At 45.4% G+C, this 27,173-nt stretch overlaps 1 protein-coding gene across 2 annotated transcripts in view; it reads left to right on the top strand.

The window, feature by feature from the left end:
- TMEM219 (transmembrane protein 219) overlaps positions 1–27,173 on the top strand; it is a 1,079,108-nt gene that overhangs the window by 849,471 nt on the left and 202,464 nt on the right. The gene's annotated exons all lie outside the window — the stretch shown is intronic.

The following is a 27,173-nucleotide window of genomic DNA, read 5'->3' as shown; positions in this document are numbered from 1 at the left end:
CTCAAGCCATTTGATACTTTTTGCATTGTCCAGGGCCATAACATCATTAATTACTGCTCGATTCAGTGCTAGTTCTGGTGTCACCCAGATTCTCCTCCAGAGTAGAATTGGCTGCATTTTAATAAAATCTGTCAGGTGCTCCATTCCTAGTTCCGTGTGGATGTTATAAACTGGGGAGCTTTTTGGAAGGGACAGAAGATATCGAAAGAAGTCATTTTCGATGATTTGGAGAGCTGTTACGTCCTGATATCCCCATACTCCTGCCCCATACAGGGCAATGCTTCTACATTTGGCCACATAAATCCTAAGCATTATATCTGGTTGTTTTTTCCCTAGTTTACTGGCGAAATGCTTTACAGCTGCAACCGAGCGTTTAAATGCTAGGGATCTATTTTTCACCTCAGTGGCCCATACCCCCGTTGCCTCAATTGTGACACCTAAGTATGGGAACGTTTTTGTAGCTTGTAAGTGAGAATCTCCCACACTAAGTTGCTTACATCTAGCCCCTCCTTTGCCAGATCCCATCACAAATGATTTTTTGGCATTAAGAATAAGTCCCCTCTCCCCCATATAGTCAACATATTTTTTTAGAGCTTTTTGAGCACCGACTTTGGTTCTTGCCATCAGGACAGCGTCGTCCGCATACAGAAGGGAGCAAACCTGATTATTCCCCACCTTGGGGGAATCGATGCCGCTGGCTCCCAATTCCCTCTCTAGACTGTTGGTATACAATGAGAACAGGAAAGGGGCCAGCACACATCCTTGCCTCACTCCCCTCTGTATGCGGAAAGACCTGGTGCATTCCCCGCTCAGCCCGTACCTTACTTTAGCCGTAGCCTTTATATATAGTTGTCTCAGGAAGAGCACAATTGATGGGTCTACCTTCATCTCCTCCAAGGTTTCCCACAATTTGTTGTGTATCACGCAGTCAAACGCCGACGAAAGGTCGACGAATACTGCGTAAAAACAACCCTTTTTAGCTCTGCTGTATTTCCCCTGGAGGAGGACGAAGTTCAAAACTTGCTCCACCGTGCCCATCCCTGGACGGAAACCATATTGGACTGGCGTAAGGATATTCTTTTCCTCTGCCCAGACCTGTAGCTTACTCAGCACCACTCTGCCTGCAATTTTCGCTAGTGAATCTAAAAGCGATATTGGTCTATAGTTAGAGGGGCTATCCATATCACCCTTTTTATGTATGGGGATAATTAACGATTCTGCCCATGTTTTAACAAAGCCTTTCTCACAGCAGGCCTCTATTACCCGTAGACATACGGGTGCCCACAGCTCTATGTTTAATTTATAAAGATCGCTTGGGATCCCATCTGGGCCCGGTGCTTTATTATTCTGTGTAGATTTTATGGCCGTCACAACCTCCTCTAAGTTAAACTCCAGTGGTATGGGGCTAAAGTTACTTTGTGCTCGGCGCTCCTCCGAGGCATTACAATATACTTTTGAGAAGAACTCAACCCATGAGTTCTCGTCAATAGCAATTTCAATTTTGGCGGTCGCTTTATTATTAACAAATGGTGAATTTACTACTTGCCAGAATAATTTAGAATCACCCTTCTCAGCGGCATTCGTTAGGTCCAGCCATGCTTTTTCCTTTATGGACTTTTTTCTTTGGGCCCTTGCTACGTTATATGCCTTCCTAAGTATTGTGATCATGGCATGGTCTTTTACTTCTTCCTTTAAGGCGCTTTTCAGGGCTTTATGTGTCTTTCTGCATTGGTTATCAAACCATCCCTTGTTGACTATGTTCTTCCTAGAGCACGTCCTAGTCAACACTCCCTGTATAGTCTTGGTAATATTACTAAATACCTCCAGGATCTCACTTTTCCCAGGATTGTCCTGTAAGCATATGAGTAGGGAAGGGAATGCCTCTTTCACGATTTTTTGTGAAGTTTTATCGGGATCTAACATTCCCCACTTTAAGGCTATACCGTTTTGGCGTGCAACCGCTAAATTCTGCGTCCAGGCCAAGGTCTTGATTAGCGAAGGGGTGTTTATTCCCATTACACTAAGAAGAATTTTTATTGGCAAATGGTCACTCAGGCCAGAAGCAAGGGTCTCAAAGTTCATCACCCGGCTACCATATCTATTGGGCAGGATAATGAAATCTATGATTGAATGTAGCCCCCTTGCAAAAAAAGTGGGGGTAAAATTTACCTTAGGGTAGCATAACCTATTTGCAAACCCTAAGTCAAACTTGGCCATGATGTTGTTTAAAATTTCCCCTTTCATATGGTGTTGAAAGTGGCTGCAGTCCCCTTGCTCATCCCTACCATATTCTTGATACCCACATATTTCCATTGTACATGGATTTACATTAAAGTCCCCTACCCAAACCCAAATTAAGTCCTTCCCTTGCATGGGTTTTACCCCCCTCATTTCTTTTGTCATTTTCGCTAATTCGTCCCTGAAGACCGTGCTCTCAATGTTATTGTAAAAGTTTACCACTATTAGCACGTCTCTGCAATTTATGTGGATGGTAACCACTTGGAAGTGGGGTGAGATTGATCTACCCGAACTAATGGAAGTATTTAGGCGATTAGAAACGTAGACGCATAACCCCCCTTTATTCCTTCCATGACTGGAGGGTACTGCAGGGACATGAAATGTCTTGAAGCCATCAATGTACACTTCATTTAGGGCCCAGGTCTCCTGGACACAAAGTATGTCTATTTCTTTTACAAACTCTCCCCATTGTGTTTCTGACACCTTGCTGGCAATCCCACATACGTTCCAAGTTACTAAACTTATTTGAGGTGTATTTATAGTTATGTTATTTGTCTTGGGAGTATATCTATCTTTAATTATATTTGCTGATGCTTTCTCCCTTACCTTACTCCTTAGTACCTCGTCTGTTATATTTGTGTTCTCCTCCTCCCTAGCCTGATTTTCGATTTCGCTGTTTGGAGTCTTCCCTTTTTCATTAACTATGTTTGTTTTTAACCTCCTACCTGGTAACAGCCCACTTATAGAGCTCTTGAGCCCAGCTTCCTTTATACTCCCTGACTTTATGCTTTTGTTCTTTATGGGGTCATCATGTCAGTCATTTTGATCTAGGCCTGAAAATGGGTCGAGGAGGTGGTGTAATGGAACATTCCAGTAATGATTCGGGTTGATGGGATAGTGGTTAGGATCGAAACGTGGTTTGTATCTATTAGAATATTGACGGATGGGGGGAAATGGGGGGACGGGGGAGTCATTGAAGTTTTGTCTTACTGGAGCATAATATGGGTTATATCTGCCAAAAGCGTAGGGGTTAGAATGCCTCTCTTTTACTGATTGTACGTGGGGCTTCATCATTGTTTGTGGATAAAAATAGGTCAAGTTGCGCGCAGACACAGTCCCCTCTTTTCTTCCTGAGTACCAGTCTAAGATATGAGTAACAACTCGGTGATCCCTAAAGTTTATAATAATTACGTCGCCTTCTATGTCTTTTGGTCTCACGCCCACCCAGTCGCATCTTCTCACAGACACAATGTCCCCATTTAAATGTGGTGGCAATGGTCTGTTCGTCCTTAGCCAGTGTATGACCCTGTTTTTTAGACTTGTATCTGACTCTATTCGATCTGTCTGTACCCTAGGGACCCCCGTCAGGATAATGACGTAATTTGTTGACTCTGGGGGAAGGTCGACATTACCCTTGTATTTTAATTTAACCCGGTTATCTAGTGTCACATTCCTTCTACTTGTCTCTATGGCTGTGGGTACCTTTGCTGGCCTGGTCTTGGATTTTCCCTCATGTGTTACTAGGCTGGGGGTTATGTTGGTATTCGCGGGAGTTTTTTCTAGGGGAGTCTTACTTTGGGTCACTACTGGTTGGGCCTCTATTCGAACAGTTTCTTTAGCAATGTTTTGTCCTGTGGCCTCATTTAGTGTCTTTTCCGCTAAAATGCGGTCCATGGTCTCTCCCAGCTTTTTAACTCTTTCTAGTATAGGAAACATGTAGGATCTTAGGAGGCGTTCAATGTCCTCAATTATCCCTCTATTCGATTGGTCTTCTAATGATTTGTTTAGTTCCAGTTGTGGTTTGTTTGATGTCTCTTTATCATTAGATTTGTTGGTTTTAGCCGAGGGGTACTTTACTGGGATTGGAGTCTTTATGTTGAAAGATTTTTTCCTCCCCATTGTGTTCCTCCTTTTTTTCCTTGGGGGCGAGCGGCATACTTCGAGGGTTCTCTTTTTTTGTGTTTTCCCTTCGAGTAATTTGACTGCTTGAAGTGGATGAGCCTTGCCTTGAGAGCCCTCCTCCACCGTCCAAATATGTACGGGGGAAGAGTGGGAAGGGGCACGTTGCAGAGCATGTTCCACGATGATAGGGGAATTTAGATCAATCAAGGCGTCAGTGCCCAGTGATGGCTGTATCGTGTTACTCAAATTGGTAATCTCCTTTTCATTTGTTTGTACAGGGACCTCTTTAAAAATCCGAGGGATATCGTTAATATTGAATAAGTCCGTGTCAGACTCTCCTTCAGGTGCGACATTATTATTTGTTGGTGGACTCTTTCCCTCCATTCTTACGGGCACCAATGGTTTATGTTTTAAGAGTTCTATAGAGAGGCGGCGTTCTGCTCTCCTTTCTGCCATCTCTATTTCTTTGTCAATATCCCTTTTGGCCCTTGCGAAATATTTATCCAGGGGGCCCAGTACACTTATAGTGACAGACATGGGGAGCGACAAATTCAGGGTGTCTGTAGCCATATTTTTTGCAAGCTAGCCTGGAGCTCACAATTGCGGGCACAATAACCAAAACTTTTTTCCTTACCCCAGTTCCGCAGTTGGATGATGGGCCCAGCCCGGCCGTATCCGGCCCTAGACGGCCACAGACGGTCCCACCCTTGTCCCGGGCTTCTCCCGGCGCCCTCCCGCGCGCTCCCGCGCCGCGGGACTCTTCAATTAATAAAATACTATCTGGGGAGGAAGGGGAGGAGCCTGCAGTGAGAGCATCCCAGCTGGTCACGATTGGGAGTTGTGGGCGCTCCTGGGACTCGTAGTCCTGCGCCCACAACACGCTCGCAGCCCTGCAGGTCCCAACAGCCAAAGTCAAGTTCCAGAGGTAGCGCTGCAGGGGAGGTGGCCTCAGGCGAAGCGGGACCCACGCAGCGGGTTCCGTGAGCGGTAAACAAGAGAAGCAAAGCAAGCTTCAAGCCGCTGCAAACCCAGCGTCAGGACAACAGGCAAAGAAACAAGGAAATCCGCCGATGCAGGTGACGAGGCGGCTTATACCGCAGTTGGAAACCAGGGAGGAGCCTGCAGGGAGAGCGTCCCAGCTGGTCACGATTGGGAGTTGTGGGCGCTCCTGGGACTCGTAGTCCTGCGCCCACAACACGCTCGCAGCCCTGCAGGTCCCGACAGCCAAAGTCAAGTTCCAGAGGTAGCGCTGCAGGGGAGGTGGCCTCAGGCGAAGCGGGACCCGCGCAGCGGGTTCCGCAAGCGGTAAACAAGAGAAGCAAAGCAAGCTTCAAGCCGCTGCAAACCCAGCGTCAGGACAACAGGCAAAGAAACAAGGAAATCCGCCGATGCAGGTGAGGAGGCGGCTTATACCGCAGTTGGAAACCAGGGAGGAGCCTGCAGGGAGAGCGTCCCAGCTGGTCACGATTGGGAGTTGTGGGCGCTCCTGGGACTCGTAGTCCTGCGCCCACAACACGCTCGCAGCCCTGCAGGTCCCAACAGCCAAAGTCAAGTTCCAGAGGTAGCGCTGCAGGGGAGGTGGCCTCAGGCGAAGCGGGACCCGCGCAGCGGGTTCCGCGAGCGCTAAACAAGAGAAGCAAAGCAAGCTTCAAGCCGCTGCAAACCCAGCGTCAGGACAACAGGCAAAGAAACAAGGAGGTCCAACTCTTCGGGATCAAGTTCGCACTATATAAAGCTTTATAAATAAATAAATAAAATAATGATGGCGTGGTTCCGTCATGGCGCGGCCGCTCCGCCCACACGGCACTAATCACCCCAGTGCGGGCGAATTAATGAGCGGGCGGGGTCATGACGGAACCACGCCATCATGAGCACACGCCACTCATGACGGCGTGAAGCCGTCATGAGCCCCAAAGCGCAGCGCTCACCCCCTAGCCCCCCCCCCCTCCGCGCGCCGCGGCGAAGGTGTTAAAATTCATGTATACACTTTGGCCTCACAGGGCTAGATGGGGAGGAAGATCCTTTTTGCACCTTATGGAAAAGATGTGAAACTTGCTTTCACCTGCTCTTCGTTTTGCAGCCTCGGAAACAGTTTTTAGGAAAAGTCTGAAGGCTTATCTTTTTAACACGTAAGGCTTGTTCGCTTAAGGCCAAGGATGACTGTGTCTATGGTCCTGTCGTCAGCACCAGAATGTTTCCTCAGAAGCAGTCATGCGCTCTATAAATGCCTATAGTATTGTATTGTTTACAAAATAGTATGGGCCTGCGTTTTTTAATTTTTTTAGGTAACCTGCAGAGAGGGCAGTAATACAAGTTGAGGGACTCACCTGCCTGCAGTCCTCAACATCACAATCCGAGGGCACTAGGTGACCAGGAGGCAACAGTGCACTGTCCCTTCCTGTTGGGCCCAGCAAGAGTAAGCCGCATGGTATGTGGCAACGCAACAGGTAGAGGGCAGTGGGCAACAGAGCCGAGAAATTACCCGGTCAGAGGTTCTGTAGTAAATAAAGGATGGTCCGGTTCCAGGTTGATTGGTTAAGTAGGTTTATTCAGGATCTGATGTTAAGATGTAAAGCAGAGCCCCACCAGGAGAAGCCTTCCTGCTGCTCAGCCCATCCACCAACTGACTCACACACTCACCAACATTCCACACACCAACATTCTGTCAGCACAGTCACACTGGCTGAGCAGCAGGTACAACATATCTCCTTTCTTTATATTAATTACAAATTAACTCTAAATGGAATGACAATGAAGTGTGATGCAAGCAAAAGATGCCATAGGAACAATAGCATGCAACAGAATGATATCCGAACCAAGTAAGCAACATAGCAACGATCTGAAACAAGTCATAAAAAAGAGAGAGAGAGGAAAAGTGCTATAAGAAGAATACACTCATGCACCATCTCCCTTTCTACCACAGCACAAACCATGCACTACCACACCACAAACCACAAACAAACCCAGATACCTAAAACATGCTAGCTGGCCAGGCAAACACGAGAAAAGTAAATAGGGTGCCAACTACAAGGTGTAGAAGACAACCATCCAACAACAACAACAACAACTAAAAACGCAGTAAGAAAGTGTGGAAGACTGCCCCACACGCAACAAACGACAACACAGCTGCCCTTCACCCAAGCCCAAAGCATAGGTGGAAAGTGTGGAATAACAGTCCACACAAACCCAGAAAGGAACAACATAGTTCCACATCCAACTTCGTAGTAAAATAAGACCATTAATCACTAGAGAACAAGCAACATAAAAACTGCCCTTCACCCAAACCCGAAGTATGGGTGAAAGTGTGGAAAGACACTCCACACGGAACCTGTAAAAATGTACAACACTACACCAATTAAATCGTAAGAGAAACAGCAATCACTAGAATAAAAAAACCCTCATCAAAATCTGGCTTAAAACTCAGCCCTTCATCCAAACCCGAAGTTAGAGTGGTACGTGTGGAAAGACGCTCCACACGGAACATGCAAAAGTGCACAATTCTACACAGAAACAAGTAGTGAGGGAAAACTTCAAACACTAGCAAGAACACTCACTCATCAACAACTTGGCTTCAACTCAGCCCTTCACACTGGCTGAGCAGCAGGTATACCACAGGTATAACCGGTTCACTAATGTTTCCCGCGGTGCCCTGACCCAGAGGCACCTACCTTCTGAGACACCTAGGGAGCAGATGCCTCCAGCAGCAGTGTAGGCCTGTAAGCCGGTCCCCCACAGATGCATACGCCCCAGGGGCCGCCCAGCCCCACTTTCCTCCACAATAGGTAGCACCCCTCAGACGTCACCGTGTACCCACCTCAGGCCACAGAGCCAGACTCTGAGAGTGTTAGTGCAGCCGGTCCCCACACACAACTGATCTCTGCACAAGTACTAATCTTCATTTGGCGAAGCCACCTACTACTCTAGGCTGCGCCTGCCATTTTAGCTGCCCGGCTGGATGGATAAATAAAGTGATGTTTCTACACCAAGCAGACCACTAGATTCAACATTAATTAGAGAGCAGAAGTTTATCTTCATCGCCCCATAAGACGTGATATCACTCAATATAGTGTTGGGTTGAGCCCTCTAAGAGCCTCACAAGAGTGTGGCCATTACACAAACAGGCCCTCTAGTCCCCCAAATGAGGTAGTCCACACTCACCATTGTTGTCACTGAGCAATAACCCGCTCAGAGAGGCAACTTGTGAACTACTGGCAAAGAGACGATTTTGTCTGACAGCTGAGCACCTTGGAAGATATTCATGAAAATAAAAAATATATATTTTACTACAAGAATACACAGCTAGATAATAATGTACCCTATTTGATATCCTTCAGTCTAATTGACTGCACCAACCCATTTGTGAGACAGTCTCTGCCTTGCCAGTGGAGCCAGGGGAGTGGAACCTGCTGTCAATGATTATAGCAAACTTTTTCCCATTAAAGTTGATAACCACCATGAACAACATATTAAATTATTTGAAAGGCAACCAGGGGAAAGTGGGCTCAGGGCATAGAACATGATGTTTCAGAGGCCCAGTGGGCATATTGTTGCCAGCATACAATGAAAGTTTCTTCCAACTGGAGACATAGAGTTACCCATTATCAATTATTTCACAGAGCTTATTACATGCCAGCTGGCATGGTATGTTTGGCTTGGCGGTTACGCAACAATTGTATGGTGTCCTGTTCCTAATGCAGAGTTTCTACGTCTGATTTGGGAATGTCCATTTGTTAGGGATCATTTGTCTCAAATATTTCTTGAAATATGTGAAATGACTGAACTCCTACTGAAGCCGTCACCCATTATCGAACTCCTGGAATATGTGAAGAGCATCCCAACAGCTTATAAGAAGTACACTACAATGTCTTTCCTGTTGGGGAAGAACAGTGTGGCCATGTTCTTAAGGACAGCTAGAGCACCTACATTTGCTGAGTGGCTTAAAGATTTACTATTGTGTAATGCTCAGTCCGAAGTATATGCGTCTGTCCTGTGGAGTGCATACAGACCCTGGGATATATGAGAAATGCTACAACAGTATCTGACAGGGAGAGAAGGATACATGCAATAGTTCTGTGCCCTGTTTCTAAATAAGTAGATGACCTGCTCCCTGTTTCTAAATAAATGGCCTACTGCAGGAGCCAGGTAAATATAGTTTTCTCTCAGTGTATCTCCATTAATATTCATAAGCCCTGAATTGTCTCGCCCATGTGCGGGGATCCCGGAGCAGTGCTTTCAAAGTTACATCTACTTTGCCCTTCTTCGGAAAGGAGAGAAAACATATGTAACAGACATTTTGACATGCTACATTTTTGCATCCTTAAAAACAGGCTATATTGCCAATGTTTATGGAATTACTTTAAAATGTAGGAGGAAACAAGGGTCATACCCTTACAAATCACTTAAACAAAAATTAAAAGTGATCTTTTAAAAGATCAGTTCTTTTTGATGAGCGAATCAGTAGTATAATGATATATATGTATTATCTTGTCAGGGAGGATTGCTTATGATTTCAATGGAGATTCGACTGAGAGAGAACTAGGATTACAGGTAACAAACAATTCCTTCTCTCTCTGGGAGACCTCCATTGATAATCATAAGTACTAAATAGATGTGCAAGCTTATCCCTTAAAGATGCAGTGAAGGAAGAGATAAAAAAGGAGAAAAGTAAAGTTAGGCAAAAATTCTTTAGAGATGCTTTCCCCACTTGGGCATCAGCCTTAGCGTCTGAATCAAGACAATAGTGTCTCGTAAAGGTGTGAACTGATCTCAAAGTTGTAGCCTTGCACATCTAAGCAATTGGGTTGTTCCTTAGCAAAGCAGCAGTAGCTGATTTACCACTGGTGGAGTTGGCCATAGGTTTACCAGATAGGGGTTTGTTTGCTTTTTGATAACAAAGCATTATGGAGGAGACAATTCATCTAGATAAGGATTGTTTGGAAGTGGCATATCCTGTCTGTACAGGACCAAAGTTGACAAATAGTTGTTTTGATTTTCTTCAGGATTTTGTCCTGTCTACTCTGTATTCAGTGATGGAACTGATATTGATGCTAGAAAGCTTAAGATCTTCATTGCCGCCCATAAATAACAGTCCTCTAAGGTCTTCACAGCCAAAATCTCCTCTATTGGTGGGACACTTTAAGCCAACCATGGAAAGTTTTAGCCTCAGTATAATTCAACCAACCACAGCAAGAAAAAAGTATAGGGAGTTTTATTTTTGAAAACAGACACTCGTCTAATTTGGAGGCCTGTCCTAATGGTCTGTGAGAAGCACCCAACATCCGCTTCATTTTCTGTTTCTCTAGATAACAAAAGCAAAAATATTAGATTTGTGAAAATATAGGTACCAGATTCAAGTTGGGTATTTCTGCACCTTTGCTATGTTACTGTAAGATCCAAATGGTTTTCCTTGGAGAAAATCTCAGCAATGTTGCACCTATAAATTAAGAAGTATCAAAGGTTTTATTGAAATGCATAATGGTTATGCACTAGATTTTCTGTGTGGCTACTTATGTAGTGGCTATTTCCATTAATTGTTCCATTCATATTTTCATAATATGCACCTTTTTCACCACACCTTGCTGGTTTGAAACAGAAGTGATGGGTTTTTCTTTCTCTAGCTATTCCCTCTGGCTTTCCTGATAATAAGGCCCATAAAATGAAAAATGAAATGAACACTTGTAAAGCTTTAGGCCTGGAGAGGACAAAATAGTACCCTAAAATGAGCAGCAATAGTCTTCTTAATCACCTCATGAGGTTAACGCTCTATCAGTAAATGAAGCTGTAAACATTTATTCCTTCTACTTTCTAGTGACAAAAATAGACCTGGATAAGTTCAGTTGTAAATACATGGAAAACGTTCAGATTGCTGGCCTTGCATTAGAGCTTTGGTCAGCTTTCCCCAAGAGACTCAATTTGCTACATTGCCAGTGTGATAAACCACAATATATTTTTAGATTCAGCGCCTAAAATCAAAACTTTTCCTGCACTGGACCTTATATACAAATACAGATTTGTAGACATTTTTCTCTTTCCATATGTTGAAAATCTACCATCCTATATTTGTGATACAATTGATTTTCTCAATTGAATTGGAGGTATACCATGGAAGAAGGACTGTGTGAATTGTATAACCCTCCTAAATCAGACGAGAGGGAAGTTACATTGTCTGTCTCTCTCTCTCTCCCTGTCCCATGAGCATATGGATCATCTTTTAGGGGGAATTACGTATGGGTCCCCTTTGGAACCTCGCCCCCTGAAGATTATGAAATTAGGAAGAGAAATTATTGTCCCTCACCTAATGTCCATGCTCAATCTGGCCATTTCGTCAGGGCTTTTTCCACTTAACTGGAAAACAGCAGTGGTTAAGCCTTTATTCAAGAAAACCAACTTGGACCCTTTAGAACCCAAAAACTATCGGCACATTTCCCTGCTAGCAGTCCCTGTCAAGATTCTGAAGGAGCACCTAAATATCCAACAAAGCTCCCATTTGGAGCTGCATCTCCTGCTTGATGACTCCCAATATGGCTTCAGGTGTGGCCACAGCTCTGAGACGGCCCTAACATCTCTAGAAAACAACCTACATATCCAAGTACATGCTGAGCACACCTCTTTATTATTACTTTTGGACCTATCTGCGGCCTTTGATACCATCTCGTCAACAAGGCTGAATAACCGTCTTCAAGAAAATGGGGTATCAGGCTCCGCTCTGGAGCTTCTGTCCTCATTTCTCTCAGATAGGTCACAAAAAGCAAAGATGGACCAATTTTACTCTGACTCAATTTCTACCTTCTGTGGCGTTCCACAGGATTCCTCCTTGAGTTCTACTTTATTTATCATTTCTGTCTCTCCGTTGGCCAAGGTTATCAGATCCTTCGGACTCGAGGCTCTGTCTTATGCTGATGAGACACAAATATTTGTGTCTATCACTAACAGCATTGAAGCATCCGCAGCAAATTTTAAAAGCTGCATGCAGGCCGTGGCCGATTGGATGGTAGACAACTATTTACAATTCAATGGGAATAAAACTGAGGTCCTTGTCTTCGGTAGCCAACAATCTATATGGTCACACTCATGGTGGCTTGAAATGCTTGGACCTTGCCCTTGTCCTGCTGTATCAGCAGAGAAACTGGGTGTTAAAGTCGACAGTTCACTTTCTTTTGACCCTCAGATTACTAGAACTGCTTCAACCTGTTTCAGGTCAGGATTTTGAGGGAGATTTTTCCATGTCTTTCTCTCTCTTCTCGAAAGCAGGCACCTGAGCCTGTTCAGGTTGGATTACTGTTTCGCCCTCTATCTGGATATTAACAAGGGATCTATTCATAAATTGCAACTTGAACAGAATGCAGCAGCAAGACGCATGATGGATCTTCCCAAATTCCACTTAGTCTCTGAGGCTTTTCGTAAATTAAATTGGCTTCCCACAGAAAAGAGAATTCTGTTTAAGGCCCTATGTATTGTCCCTAGGGCTCTTCATAATTCTGGTCCTGAAGGAATCAAAAGACTCTGCCAACAGTACATCCCCACGAAACAGCTGTGGTCTGCCAATAGAAATTGGCTGGTAGTCCCCTGGTTTAGGAGGGCTAGGGAGCTCTGGAACACTACCTCCTAACGATCTCTTGTCAAGAGTCACATTTACCATTTCGCAAGTTTTTTAAAACATGGGGCCCGATGTAGGAGCCCTAATACCGGTCGGAAACGGCCGATTTCGGCCGTTTCCGACCGGTATTAGGGTTTTCTAATGTAGGAGCATGCTTTACAGAATCTGTATTTTACCGAATCTGGATTTACAGAATCGGTAAAATTACCGAATCGGTAAATACAGACTCGGTAAAAATACCGAGTCTGTAAAAGCACATGTAGGTAGCACATCTTTGAGTGCCGCATGCCTTTCAGATTCGGTATTTTAACACCCAATCCAATTGGGTGTTAAAATACCGAATTCAGGTGTGCATGCACATGTGTGCATGCACACCTAGCCATGTGACAGACAGACATGCCCTTAGGGCATGTCTGTGTGCCACATGGCGCACATGCCTATTTTTGGGGTGCCAGAGGGTGTCAAAGTGACACCCCCTGCACCCTTGCAAAATTCGGTATTTACCGATTCTGTAATTACAGAATCGGTATTGCCCATTGATTCCTATGGGCTTCAATGGCCATAGGAATCAATGGGCATTACCGATTCTGTATTTACAGAATCGGTAAATACCGAATCTTAACGATTCGGTATTTACCGAATCTAAAATACCTACATCTCCCCTCCTCTTTTTTACCACTTCTTAAATACCGATTCGGTATGAATCGGTATTTAAGAAGTGGTAAAAAAGATTTACCTACATCGGGCCTATGGCTCTTTGCACTTTAACATCTGTAACTTCATCCCTACCACTCATGACCGTTTGATCTATCCCTAGCGCCTTGAGGCCTTTGGGCAAAGTTTGCGCTCTAGAAGATCATCATTCATGGCCACTATAGACGTGGTCTCGTTATATACCTCCATCAAACATGAGGATGGTATAAAAACCTGTGAGTTCTTTTTGAGGACATGACCTCTTAGTCTACAATCAATCAATCAATCAGGTCATTTATAGAGCGCACTACTCACCCGTAGGGTCTCAAGGCGCTGGTTTGGGGGGGGGGGGGCCGTTACTGCTCGAACAGCCAGGTCTTGAGCTTCTTCCTGAAGGAGAGGTGGTCTTGGGTCAGGCGCAGGTCGGTTGGGAGTGAGTTCCAGGTCTTGGCGGCCAGGTAGGAGAAGGACCTTCCTCCTGTTGTCGCTCTTCGGATGCGGGGGACGGCGGCGAGGGCGTGGCTGGTTGATCTGAGGAGGCGTTTGGGGGTGTAGAAGTTGATCCGGTTGTTGAGGTAGCTCGGGCCTTGGTTGTGTAGGGCTTTGTGTGCGTGGGTGAGGAGACGGAAGGTGATTCTCTTGTTGACCGGGAGCCAATGCAGATCTCTCAGGTGTCCGGAGATGTGGCTGCGTCGGGGGATGTCGAGGATGAGTCTGGCCAAGGCGTTCTGGATCCGCTGGAGTCTCTTCTGGAGCTTGGCGGTGGTTCCGGCGTAGAGGGCGTTGCCGTAGTCCAGTCGGCTGGTGACGAGGGCCTGGGTGACCGTCTTCCTCGTCTCGGTGGGGATCCACCGGAAGATCTTGCGTAGCATGCGCAGGATGTTGAAGCAAGACGAGGAGACGGCGTTTACTTGTCTGGTCATGGAGAGGGAGGAGTCCAGGATGAAGCCCAGGTTGCGTGCGTGGTCCGTCGGTTTGGGTGCGGTGCCCAGGGCGGGGGGCCACCAGGAGTCGTCCCAGGCGGAGGGCGAGGAGCCCAGGATGAGGACCTCCGTCTTGTCTGAGTTCAGTTTTAGGCGGCTGGTCGTCATCCATTCGGCTACCTCTCTCATCCCTTCGTGCAGGTTGGCTCTGGCGGTGGCGGGGTCGTTGGTCAGGGAGAGGATCAGCTGGGTGTCGTCGGCGTAGGAGATTATGTTGAGGTTGTGTTGGCGTGCGATGGCCGCGAGGGGGCTCATGTAGACGTTGAAGAGGGTGGGGCTCAGTGAGGATCCTTGAGGGACACCGCAGATGACTTTGGTGGCCTCTGACTTGTACGGTGGTAGGCGGACTCTTTGTGTTCTTCCGGCGAGAAAGGAGACGATCCATTCCAGTGCCTTGTCCTGGATTCTGATGTTGCCGAGGCGCTGTATTAGAGTGCGGTGGCAGACAGTGTCGAAAGCCGCAGAGAGGTCCAGGAGGATGAGGGCCGCTGTCTCTCCGTTGTCCATCAGAGTTCGTAGGTCATCGGTGGCAGCGATGAGGGCGGTCTCGGTGCTGTGGTTCGCTCGGAAGCCAGACTGTGAGGGGTCGAGGGATCCGTTCGTCTCGAGGAAGGCGGCCAGCTGTTTGTTGACGGTCTTCTCAATGACTTTGGCTGGGAACGGGAGGAGCGAGATGGGACGGTAGTTCTTGAGGTCGTGGGGTCTGCTGTGGGTTTCTTGAGAAGAGCGCTGAGTTCGGCGTGCTTCCAGCTCTCAGGGAAGGTGGCGGTGTCGAAGGAGGTGTTGATGATGTCCCGCAGGTGGGGTGCGATGACAGCGTCGGCCTTGTTGAAGACGTGGTGAGGGCAGGGGTCAGTCGGAGATCCGGAATGGATGGAGTTCATTGTGCGGATGGTGTCTTCGGTGCTGATCGGAGTCCAGGTGCGGAGGGTGGTGGTGGGTGGCGTTGTTGCGGTTGTGGCTTGCGTTGGTTGGTTGCTGAAGCTGTTGTGTATGTCCGCGATCTTGTTGTGGAAGTAGGATGCGAGGGAGTTGCAGAGGTCCTGCGACGGGGTGATGTCATTGTTTCCGGCGTTGGGGTTGGAGAGCTCTTTCACGATGTTGAAGAGTTCCTTGCTGTCGTGTGCGTTGTTGTCCAGCCGGTCCTTGTATGTATTTTTCTTGGTGGCGCGGATCAGTTGGTGGTGTTTCCGGGTGGCGAGCTTGAGGGTGGTCATGTTGTCCGTCGTTGGTTCCCTTCTCCAGACTTTCTCGAGGGCTCGACAGTTCTTCTTGGAGCTCTTGAGTTCGTCGGTGAACCATGGTGTTTTTCTGCTGCAGGGTCTGCTGGGCGGGGTTCTCAGAGGGGCGAGTTCGTCCGCGCCGTTGTTGATCCACTTCGTGAGGTTGTCGGCGGCCTGGCTGGGGTTCGCTGAGCTGGCGGGGGGGTGCTGGCTCAAGGAAGCGGTGAGCTGGTCAGCTGTGATCTTGTTCCAGCTTCTTCGGGCGACCTGTTGCTGGTGGTGGTGGATCGTCGTTCTTTTGAAGCTGAAGTGGACGCAGCTGTGGTCCGTCCAGTGGAGTCCTGTTGTGTGGCTGAAGGTGACGTCTTTGCTGGATGAGAAGATGGCGTCGAGTGTGTGTCCGGCGAGGTGGGTGGGGGTGGTCACCAGTTGCTTGAGTCCGAGGTTGGCGAGGTTGTCGAGCAGGCTGGTGGTGTTGCGGTCGCTGTTGTTCTCCAGGTGGAAGTTGAGATCCCCCAGGAGGATGTAGTCGGCGGAGGGGAGGGCATGCGGGCTGACGAAGTCGGCGATGTCCTCGCTGAATCGTGTGCGTGGACCCGGGGGTCGGTAGATCAGGGTGCCTCTGAGGGTGGTCTTCGGGTTGGTGTGGATCTGGAAGTGCAGGTGTTCAGCGGTGGTTAGGGTGTCGTCGGTGTTGGTCGTGATGCGGATGGTGTCTCTGTGGATGATGGCGATGCCTCCTCCCATCTGGTTGGCGGTGCGGTCCCTCCGGATGATCTTGTAGCCCTCCGGGATGGCGATGGCGATGTCTGGGGCTGAGGAGGCGTTCATCCAGGTCTCGGTGAGGAAGGCAACGTCAGGGGCGGTGGTGTCGAGGAGGTTCCAGAGTTCTACGGCGTGTCTGTGGACGGAGCGGGTGTTGAGCAGGATGCACTTGAGGTGGTTGCTGCTGATGTTCGGTTTGGCGAGTGCTGGTGCAGGGTGAGTCCGGATGCAGGTGAATTTGCAGGCGTGGCAGCTGAAGGGTCCGTGGGTGTGCTTCGGGGCGGCTCGATGACATCCTGGGATGCGGCCGGTGTTGAGTGCGATGAGATCGGCGGCGTTGTAGGTTCGTCGGGTCGGCTTCCGTCGGTGGGGGCCAGGGTTCCTGGCGCTGGTCGCGATCCGGTCGCGGACGGGCGCAGACGGGCTTACCTTTGGCGCGCCTTCGGCGCACAATCGGCGCGCCCGCTGCGCGTCAAAGCTGCGCGTTCGCACGGTCGCCATTTAAGGCGAAGTGCGCGGGTGGGCGGAGCAGCTGGGAGGCGGGAGCGGGGAGGGAACAGAATGAAAAAGGGGCGGGGTCGGCGGTGGTGGCGGGAAGCGGGGGGCGGCGCGGAAGGCGGGAAACACGGGGGAGAGCGGGCAGCGACTACGAGGGAAACAGGCACAAATGGTGGTCACAACAACACTGAATACGGGCACAAACAGCGAGGGCAAAACAAGCACAAATGACGGCAAAAACAACACTCAGAACGGGCAAAAACAGCGAGGGCAAAACAAGCACAAATGATGGCAAAAACAACACTCAGAACGGGCAAAAACAGCGAGGGCAAAACAAGCACAAATGACGGCAAAAACAACACTCAGGACGGGAAAAAACAGCGAGGGAAAAACAAGCACAAATGATGGTCCAAACAGACCAGAGCAACGACGGCAGGGTCAGCCGGAGCGCGGCTGGCAGCGAGGCAGAGGGCACAGCAGGGGGGCACACGCAGCAGCTGGCGGCCGTGCGGCGCGGGGGTGTCCCACAAGTCTACTCAACCACACACAGATAATCTTGGACATCATGCGATTTTGTTTGACAAACAATGTATTTATTTTTGACAAAACTTTTTACAAGCAAAGCAGGGGTACGGCACCCACTTATGTCAATCTCACCATGGGCTATTGGGAGGCGGAAAACACTTAGTCCGAAAATTACTAAGTAATAATAGACAAAGTGGTATTTTACGTATGTTACATAGACAGTCTATTTTTAATCTGGGAAGGTGCTGTTAAGGAGTTGGATTTGTTTTTAAAATCCCGAAACAACAAAACCCTTCAATTGAAATATACCTATACATCAAGTCAACAAGAGAAAGACTATTTGGACATACATGTATATATAGAAGACAACAAAATATGCATGCAATAGTATGCTTGCAGCAAATAGCGCTCACCCTAAATCTCTAAAATGGAGTGCACCCTATGGCAAATTCCTGAAGGCCTGCAGAAATTGCTCAGAAGAAAAGGAATTCATAATGTGCAATTGGATCAGATGTACGCTAGATTCCTGAGACGGGGATACCCTGTGGTTGTTTTAGACAATGCAAAATTGAGAGCCAAGAGTAAGAAAAGGGACTCTTTGTTATATCCAAAAAGTTGAGGTGAAAGTAAAGACAGTGCTTAAGGAGACCTGATGTTTATCATTCAATTCAATAGATCAAGTGGAGCAATCAGCGACGCCTTCCAAAACCATTGGAGAGTACTCGGGAAAGTCTAGGATTTAAGAACATGTACAACAGATCATCTTAACAACACATATAGAAAGGCACCATCATTGGGGGACTGATCAACTCAAAGCTATTTTTAAAAGTCTGGACAAGGAGACCAAAAATTGGACTGGTTGAGAAACAATGGCTTTTATAAATTCCATAAAAGCAAAGCATGTAAATATGGGCAAAAATCGCCAAGAGATTGTGACTTTCACTGGTGAGAAGAGAAAGAATAGAGAAAGGATATTATGTGAGACCACACATGTGGTATATGCTCTTAAAATGCTAATGTGGGAAACAATATATTGGCAGTACTGTGAACAAATTGAAGCTGCACATTCTACAGCATATAAGAGCAATAATGAATAAGGATTTCACATATGCTATGTCAAAACACATTTGGAGTGACAATGGGGGTGATTTGAATACTTTTTCATTCTTTGGTATTGAACATATCCCCTGGAGAATCAGAGGAGGGATCGTGAACTTGCTTTCAAAAAAGCAGAATCCAAATGGACCATAACAATGGGGACTGAGGATCCATGGGATCTCAATCCTGATGCTGACCTGTATACATTTCTGTGATTCAGTTGCCGATGCCAAAATCTTGCTTCCTCTGCTGTTACTTATTTTTCTGTTCTCTCCTCCTCCTTCTCTTCTTCTCTTTTGTTCTTTTACTGTTCTCTCTCCTTCCCTCTCCCACAGCTTTCTCTGAATTGAGTTTTGCTGATGAGTTAACAACGGAGGGAAGAGTGAATTGTTTGGGAAGACTTTAATTACTAGATGGATATCAAAAAATGAACCTCATTTAATTATTTTTTAAACATGTTCAACTTTTGACCAGGAAGAAATTTGCTGTGGTAGGTTTGTAATTATAACATGCAACCAGGTGATTTGGAGCATAGTCTTCAGATACTTCATTGAGAATTAATAGGTGCGCATTGAACACGCAATAAGGACTCTGTCTCGCACCAGCACTTAAGGTTGCAATGGGATACTCTGTGCAAATGGGGCTAGTCACAGCAAACAAATGATGGACGGAATGCTGACAATGCAAACATTCTCCCCCAGTCAAAAGATTTGGGTTAACTCCATTGTTCTTTTGCCCACTACGCCACCCCAGTTTGGACCCAGCCATATGCAAATCAGTCTTGACCCTGTGCCCCATGGGAACAGTCCAGACCAAACTGCCAGGCAAGGTCCTCCCTGGACCGGAAACAAGAATCCCGGGACCGGTTTCAGGGTATATCACCCTTCTTCAGCCAGGCTAGCTTGAATCCAGTGGCACAGTGAGCAAGGGACCCACGGATGGTGACATTACTTGTGGCAGTGAGCGATGCATGCTTTCTAGCTAGCCGTTAATGAGAATTATGTAACTTTGGCCCATTTTTTTTTTTTAGACCTTCCTTTAACTTTATGGATTGCACATATGTTTATGGACATCACTTTGCAGTTGCTCTGTAAGGTCCCTAGACAGTCAATTATAAGTATCTAGCATTGCCCTGTATCCTAGAAGTCTATTTATCCTTGCGGTTTGCACATCTATTCAAGGGATAGCACTTTGCACCTACACTTTATTGTCATTTTGATACTAATTTCAGATGTTGTATATTTATTTATAAGGCATTGGCTCTTTATATTTATTATAACATCTCAGATATTTTATATATTACTTGAATGTTATAGATCTGAAATTTGCATATGACTGGATAAAGACAACAGATGATTTAATATCGTGCTTGAATCAGAACAGAAAAATATGTGTATTAGTGGCAATATAGAAAACCGTCAGATAGAATAGTAAAAAACAGGTATTTTACCTCATTTATGAAATAATTTCCTTGCTGCTAGACCTACTTATAACCACTATTTTCTTTAAATCAAAGAATGGTTAAATGTGTTACTGATCGACACAGTATAATTTATATGTATTATGTTCCTTTAAATGTATTTTAATGGGTGAAGGGAGGGACTAGTGATGCTCCTTTATATGACACTCTGCACTTTGGACTCTATGACCGGATGAAGGCCTTTGGCTGAAATGCGTAGGTCTGTTTTTCCCCATATGCACAAGCACTTTTCTGTTTGCAATAAAGAAAAATAAATAGTCACAAACCTCGGATTGCTCCCTTGCTGTCTGGTGCTGTCTTCCTGTGTCTGCCCTTTTGCAATGTGGAGGTGATTGTGGAGGGAAAGAGCAGGATCCATGTATCATATATATATGTGTGTGTAAACAAGACCGTATACCGGTCAAAACACGTCACAGAGGGTTCATGAAGTAAATAAATCCCAGTTTGTTGAACCATCACCATTTCTGCCTGAGTGCACGGTGCATTGACTTTGAGATATATATATATATATATATATATATATATATATATATTCATAGTTAGGAATTAGCATTTACAAAACCTTATTTTACTCACACAAAACCATTGAAATTCGCATATATAGTTAGTTGCACTAACTATATATCGCGCACCCGCAATCCACTGCTGATCATGTCACATATTACATCATTCATGACATGGTCAGTGACATCACTGATGACATCACTGATGACATCTCAAATGACATCACTGATGACAACATCCAGTGACTGTATGTTTCTGTAAAGTTAAAATATGTCTTACATATTGAAGAATGAGTGGATGTATAAGTGTCTGGATGAAGGATTTAGTAGGTGCATGACTGACTGTATGAGTGAGTGATTAAATGTGTCTCACTGAGTGCATGGGTTAGTGACTAAACTGTCTTAATTTGTGCATCATTATGTCTGTTGTTCTGTAAACTGCTGCATGTGTTGATCACTAGCTATATGAGTAACTATATGGGTTATTGATTGGTTGCCCAAGTATTTGTATGGGAGACTGAGTGTGTGTGTGGGTGGCTGGGAGGTGTATGACTCTGTGCATAGATGTGTGAGCAGTTGATTCACTAGATGTATGGGTTCAAAAGTGCATGTGGAAACAGCTGTATGGGCGGTTGACTGTGTGCATGAGTGTATTGGTGAGTGAATGGATATCTCAGTGCTACATGTCAAAGTAAGTACATATGTAAAACACAGTACATGTGAGACTTGACATATATAAATAACTGTGCATAAGAGCCAGTGAATGTGTGAGTGGCTGTATGGATCATTGTGAACTTGTATTAGGGATTGTATAAGAGAGTAAATATGTGTTAGTATATGTTTGAATAAGTAAGGTGTGTATAACTGTATAGTTGAGGAAATGGAGGTGTGATTGATTCTTTGCATGACTGACTAGGTGTGTGAGTAACTCCATGGATGAGTGACAGTCTGTGAGTGTCTGTTTACACTGAGTGTATCTAAGGTTATATTAGAGTCTGAAGAGGTTCATCGTATTATCACATGAATGATGTCATCAGTGATGTGATCAGTAATGTCAAATGAGATGTCATCAGTGATGTCATTTGAGATGTCAACAGTGATGTCATCAGTGATGTCATCAGTGATGTCATCAGTGATGTCATCAGTGATGTCATTTGAGATGTCATCAGTGATGTCATTTGAGATGTCATCAGTGATGTCATTTGAAATGTCATCAGTGATGTCATCAGTGATGTCACTGACCATGTCATGAATGATGTAATATGTGACATGATCAGCAGTGGATTGCGGGTGCGCGATATATAGTTAGTGCAACTAACTATATATGCGAATTTCAATGGTTTTGTGTGAGTAAAATAAGGTTTTGTAAATGCTAATTCCTAATGTCATTTGAGATGTCATCAGTGATGTCACTGACCATGTCATGAATGATCTAATATGTGACATCATCAGCAGTGGATTGCGGGTGCGCGAAATATAGTTAGTACAACTAACTATATAGGAGCAATTTCAATGGTTTTGTATGAGTAAAATGTCCAGCTAACTATAACACCACTAAAACCTATAGTTTTTTGAGTGAATTTCAAAGGTTTTTTAAAAGCTTATTCCTAACTATATAAATCCTGAAACCTATGGTTTTTTCAGTGAATTTCAAAGGTTTTTTAAATGCTAATTCCTAACTATATAAGGCCTGAAACCTATGGTTTTTTCAGTGAATTTCAAAGGTTTTTTAAATGCTAATTCCTAACTACATAAGGCCTGAAACCTATGGTTTTTTCAGTGAATTCGCAACGTTTTTTAAATGCTAATTCCTAACTATATAAGGCCTGAAACCTATGGTTTTTTCAGTGAATTTCAAAGGTTTTTTAAATGCTAATTCCTAACTATATAAGACCTGAAACCTATGGTTTTTTCAGTGAATTTCAAAGGTTTTTTAAATGCTAATTCTATTAGCGGATAACGTTTAAATATATTAATATCCTAGTGGGACCACCTGAGCAGCCCTAAGGGGTCAGGGTGTTTCTACCCTTCCCCCTTTTTGTGTTCTACACGTTTGTTTTTCTGCTTTCTTGTGCCTAATTCCTAACTATATAAGGCCTGAAACCTATGTTTTTTTCAGTGAATTTGCAAGGTTTTTTAAATGCTAATTCCTAACTATATAAGGCCTGAAACCTATGTTTTTTTCAGTGAATTTGCAAGGTTTTTTAAATGCTAATTCCTAACTATATAAGGCCTGAAACCTATGGTTTTTTCAGTGAATTTGCAAGGTTTTTTAAATGCTAATTCCTAACTATATAAGGCCTGAAACCTATGGTTTTTTCAGTGAATTCGCAAGGTTTTTAAAATGCTAATTCCTAACTATATAAAGCCTGAAACCTATGGTTTTTTCAGTGAATTTCCAAGGTTTTTTAAATGATAATTCCTAACTATATAAGGCCTGAAACCTATGGTTTTTTCAGTGAATTTCAAAGGTTTTTTAAATGCTAATTCTATTAGCGGATAACGTTTAAATATATTAATATCCTAGTGGGACCACCTGAGCAGCCCTAAGGGGTCAGGGTGTTTCTACCCTGCCCCCTTTTTGTGTTCTACACGTTTGTTTTTCTGCTTTCTTGTGCCTCAGTCTACTAAGACCCAAGATGGATGCCAACTCTTCCTGATTAGAAGTGTTGACAGCCAATGAGCATGCAGCTTTCTCGGGAAGGCATGCTGATTGGCTGTCACTGTCTGTCAACACTAGCACAAGATGGATGCCAACACCTCCTGGTTAGAAGTGTTGACAGCCAATGACCATGCAGCTTTCTCGGGAAGGCATGCTGATTGGCTGCCAACACTCAAAACCAGGAAGTGTTGGCAGCCATCTTGTGCCTTGTTAGAACCAAGGCACAAGAAAGCAGTGAAACAAAGGTGTGAAACTCGCAAAGGGGCCAGAGTAGAAGCACCCTGATCCCCTAGGCCTGCTCAGGGGGACTTAAAAAGTCGCGGGGTACAAAAAAACAATAAAAAAATATAAAACAACAATAAGAATAAAAAAACAGTTCTTTTCAGAACTACCTCCAATTTATATAAAAATGCTACATTTTTAAAAAACTCTGTCTTTCTTTTTTTCTCCAGGGTACGCTTACCGGTACGTGTACCGATACGTGTACCGGGGCGCGCACCCCCTCAAAAAAAATAAAAAAATAATGAGTGTGTGTGGTGTTTGTGTGTGGGGGGGTGGGTGTGGGATGTGTGTGTGGGGGGGTATGTGTGTGGGGTGTGTGTGTGTAGGATGTGTGGGTGTGGGTGTGGGGTGTGTGTGTGGGTGTGTGTGTGGGGGGGGTGTGGGTGTGTGTGTGTGTGAGGAGTGTGTGTGTGGGTGTGTGTGTGTGTGTGTGTGAGGTGGGTGTGGTGTGTGTGTGTGTGTGGGGGGTGTGTGTCAGAGGTGTGTGTGTGTGGGGGGGTGAGGTGTGTGTGGGGGATGTGTGGGGTGTGTCTGTGAGGTGTGTGTGTGTGGGGGGGGAGTGAGGTGTGTGTGGGTGGGAGTGTGTGGTGTAGGTGGGGGTGTGGGTGTGTAAGGTGTGTGTGTGGGGTGTTTGGGTGTGGGTGGAGGTGTGGGTGTGTGAGGTATGTGTGGGGGGTGTGTGTGGGGGGGTGGGGGGGGTGTGTGTGTGGGGGTATGTGTGTGGGGTGTGTGTGTGTATGAGTAAAATGTTCAGCTAACTATAACTGGTGTCAAACCTATGGTTTTTTCAGTGAATTTAATAGGTTTTTTAAATGCTAATTCCTAACTATAACTGGTGTGAAACCTATGGTTTTTTCAGAGAATTTCATAGGTTTTTTAAATGCTAATTCCTAACTATAACTGGTGTGAAACCTATGGTTTTTTCAGTGAATTTCAAAGGTTTTTTAAATGCTAATTCCTAACTATATAAGGCCTGAAACCTTTGGTTTTTTCAGTGAACTCGCAAGGTTTTTTAAATGCTAATTCTATTAGCGGATAACGTTTATATATGTTAATATCCGTATGGGACCACCTGAACAGCCCTAGGGGGGTCAGGGTGTTTCTACAAGGCCCCCAATTTTTTTTTAAAATGAGGTACGCGCACCGTACGCGTATGGGTACGCGTACCGTGCGCGTACGGTACGCGCACCGTAAGCGTACCCCGCGGTTTTCCGAATTATTATTATTTTATTTTTTTGGGGCCTTGGGGGTCCTTGTGGGACCCCCTGAGCAGGCCTAGGGGGTCAGAATGCTTCTACCCTGCCCCCTTTTTGAGTTCTACACATTTGTTTTTCTGCTTTCCTGTGCCTCAGGCACAAGATGGCTGCCAACAGTTTCTGTTTTGGAGTGTTGACAGACATTGGCAGCCAATCAGAATGCAGCTCGCGCACTAGAGGTACGTGTACGGTACGTGTACGTGCGCGTACGGTACGCGTACGGTAAGCGTACCGTAAGCGTACGGGTGAGCTCACGAGTAAGCTGCTATAGATATATATATTTTTTTTAACCTAAATTACTCAAAATCCACTGGAGCACATATCTTGAGACATAGCAAAGGCACACCGGGCTACCAGTCCCTACAATTTTGCCACGTTTGGTGGAAAACCATTCAGCCGTTCGGGCTAAAAGTGCGTCCAACCGCCCTATGGAAATTAACATGGGGAAAACACGTTTTGGGACTCCCCTTTTATCTCGGCCCCCGCTTGACGAATCCCCCCCAAACTTTCAGGGAAGGACCGGCGCCAAAGTTATTCCCAATAGAATGTTGCGATTTCCCTATGGAAAACAATCCTAACTATATATACCTACTGGCTATCGCCAGTAGGTAATATATATATATTCACATGTTTGTTAAAATGGCCATAGGCCTCATACAGCTCTTCTAAATTTCTGAGAGGCTTAGATTTCTACAGCACATCGCAAGTAGAGAATCTGTCAGAGGAGGCTATAGACCAGAAGATGCAGTTGTATGATGGAACCGTGAAGATTTCGATGCGAAGAAAGAACATTTTCTTTGCCGTGAATATGTTTGTCTGGAGTGCTGATGTCAGCGGTGAGATCTAGATCTTGAGTGTGACCTAGACCTATAGGTGCAAGGTCTGGTATGACATGAGCGTTATCTAGAGCGCCTCAGAAAAGGTGTAGGTGAATGCTGAGATGAAGTCGTGGCTGTGGAAGATGTATTGCTGACACAGCTGGTTGTGGAGGAGTAATCGGAGAAGAAACTGAAAGAGGTGATTCTGCCGAAGCCTGAGGAGGTTTTGGCAAATCTGGTATGGTGACTGGAGATGTTGGTCTTGATGTCAAATATGCTCTGGAATACTCTGAGTCAGACTCTGATGGAAGCCTGCAAACGTTTATGCATGCAAGACACTCCGCCGCCTTCTTTAAGGAAGGTGAAGGAAGTCTTGGCATCAAAGTCCTCCTTATACGGTGTCTCGATGTCAAAGCCCCTCTCGACCTTGACTGTGCTCCCCTTGACGTTGTAGGTGTTCTAGACGTTGAGTGTTACTGATCCTTGTAGTTGACAACAAAAAGCACTGTGTTTTTAAAATACCCCTCACACACTATGAATCTCATAGTGTCATGCTTCATCATTGGGGTCTTCCCGTCCCTCTACGGGGCGGGGCATGCTACGACCTGCGGACTACGCGGGAGCACTTGTTTTTGGATCGAGGCCACAAACCGGATGACATTACATGAACCCTCATTGAACAAATAAACAACGTCAAATATCTATTTAAAAATGAACATACTGTTATGAAAAAAAAATATCTATTTGAAAATGAACAGAGATGGGTGTTCCGTCTTATAACTAACCTAAAAGGCCTGAATGATGAAATACCGTGGGGTCAACTGTGATCTCAGCAGATCACCGAAGGTTCTCTAAACTGTACTAGACAGCCCACTACTGTATCTAGTTTGGCACAACTAACACTCTACAATCTGCACATTCAAAATATATAATCTATACTACGCCATTGCGATACATTTATGAGAACCGGTACCTAAAAATATAAGGAAACCATGTAATGACCTGTGACTATGTCAAGTGCAGTAATGGCCTTACATCAGGTATTAATAACAATTAGCAGATCAAATACAATTTTTCTGCACCCTTGACATAATTCCAGTATTTCATCAAATCACATTGAATACGAGGCATAACCAACGAATGAGGTGAGACCGGCATTTCAAAAGCGCATGAAACAAGCGCTTCACTTTCTCGCCGAAGGTTAATGTTATGGAGCAAGGTGGTGCCGACAACCGTCGGCCATTTTTGTTTACGCTCCACTCTTTTGTGCCAGAATAATACGCTTCCTTTTCCAAAACGGAAGTAGAGGCGGCGGACTAGCACTCTGAAAAGCTGGTTTCACGGTCTTTTCCGTCATCAGTAAGAACGATAAATATTTTGATGTCAGTTACATGAAGGTAATCAGCGGAGCGGCTCAGGGGCATAATGGAGAGGTATTTCCAGCGGCAAATGACCCAGTGAAAAAAAACTCTGATGCCAAGCTCATGGGGCACGATAACAATTGATAAATAGACCATACTAGATCATCATTTTTCTCCAAGGGGCCCACTCAAGCCCTGGAATAAATGGACTGGCTTATTTTTGCTAGTCTATTTTAGGAAAATAAGCAAGTCAAGTCAAGTCAAGTCAGAGAATTTATATAGCGCACTAC

The sequence above is a fragment of the Lissotriton helveticus genome, chromosome 7, assembly GCF_964261635.1.
Source record: "Lissotriton helveticus chromosome 7, aLisHel1.1, whole genome shotgun sequence".
NCBI lineage: Eukaryota > Metazoa > Chordata > Amphibia > Caudata > Salamandridae > Lissotriton > Lissotriton helveticus.
Note: the sequence above shows the minus strand (reverse complement) of the source record. Positions and strands in the feature narration are given on the sequence as shown.